The sequence below is a fragment of the Egretta garzetta genome, unplaced genomic scaffold, assembly GCF_000687185.1.
Source record: "Egretta garzetta isolate BGI_Z169 unplaced genomic scaffold, ASM68718v1 scaffold39, whole genome shotgun sequence".
In the NCBI taxonomy this organism is placed as follows: Eukaryota; Metazoa; Chordata; class Aves; order Pelecaniformes; family Ardeidae; genus Egretta; species Egretta garzetta.
This window is the reverse complement of record NW_009260945.1, coordinates 2,942,988-2,944,523: the sequence shown is the minus strand read 5'-3', so window position 1 is coordinate 2,944,523 and position 1,536 is coordinate 2,942,988. Positions and strand designations below refer to the sequence as shown.

The window sequence follows — 1,536 nt, the reverse complement described above, 5'->3', positions numbered from 1 at the left end:
CCTGCACTGCAGAAAACATGAAGTTACAGGCCATATTACAAATTTAAAATCATTCTAAAACCACATAAGCCCTTTAGATCTTTTACTTAATGTCGAGGTATATTCCCTGCCAATAATATATAATGATAAAATATGGTTCATGGTAATATATAATATATAACTATAAAATATTATTTCAATCATTCAGAAAACACCATGCCCTTCTTGTGTTAAACCCTGGAAAACCTACTCATGTCCTTGCCAGTTTCTATCTTATCTTTACTGTCTTCTATTCCACTACTTAAAGTTTCTATCATTCCATTGCTACTGTATTCACTCTACATCTAGAATTTGACATTTCATTTAATTATATATCTTTTTTCAGTTAAATTGATAAAACAGCTACAAACTTATAAAAAAATAAATAAAAAAGCGCCATATTCCATTGAGTGGCATAGAACATGCTTATTTCACAACAACCCTTACAATACCAGATAGCCATCACACATTATTTTCCAATTAGTCAGTCCTTTTTATCAGCCATAGTAAAGTCATTATAAAATAGACTACTTTCAGGTTGTTTCCCCTCCCATTCCTTTCTACAGTCCTCCTTTTTCCCAGGATTTTAAACCAAGGGAAAAAATCTCCTCAGGAAAATATCTGGGTATCCTGCCCAGAACCCTGCTTAGTCACACAGTTGGAATTCCTCGACTTTCCAAATTTATATGTATATTTATATATATACACACACACGTGTGTATGGAAACTCCTTGTTACTATCACTACCTTATTTCCCCATAAGAAAAAAAATCCCTAAAAATCCAATTTCAAGGCTGTCTCACATTAGTGACAGTAGCATATGTAAACTTGCAGAGCTACACAATGTTTGTTATAAGCTACATGCTTTGCAAATTTGTATTTGTACACCCAGAATCTAGAAGGATTATAAATTAATCTTGCCCTTTAAGGCTGACAATCTTGCCAAGCCATTCCTTCCTTCTGCTGTTTCATGTTCTTTTGTTTCTAGCAATTTTATATCATTGATATTTCTGCAGAAACATCAAGTGAAATATTTATATGCTGGTCTGAATTACAGCTCAGGAAGAGGAAGGGAAAAAGTGGCCTTAGAAATCTGGACCTGCTCCCATTTTGAGATAATAAATATGCAGGGTGTTTAATAATGTCCCCGAGGAAATACGTTTGTTGCTCTATTGCTGTGGGTTCTGCAACGCTGGTTTGCAGATTACTGGGCAGTGAGATTTTGACTAAACTCCATAATCATTATTCCTTTATTTTAATTGAGAAAAAATTGCCAGAAGTTATGAAATAGGAAATCAGTATTTTCAGAGATAAAGTTTCAATTCTCCAAGCCTTTGGGGAAGGGAGAAATTTCAAAGTAAAAAACGGTTTCACCTTTTTTTCCTTCCTCCTTCCAAGTCAGAAACACTAATGGATGAAGTTTTCTTCTCATGTATTTTTGAGTATGTCATGCCAAAACACAGAGGCAGACAACACTGCAGGTGGCAAAAGGGCAAAGTAACTTTGTAACTTCAGGTT

General features: G+C 34.4%; 1 protein-coding gene across 1 annotated transcript in view; it reads right to left on the bottom strand.

The window, feature by feature from the left end:
• The window catches only part of CDH13 (cadherin 13), a 583,915-nt gene that overhangs the window by 258,368 nt on the left and 324,011 nt on the right, over positions 1–1,536 (bottom strand). The gene's annotated exons all lie outside the window — the stretch shown is intronic.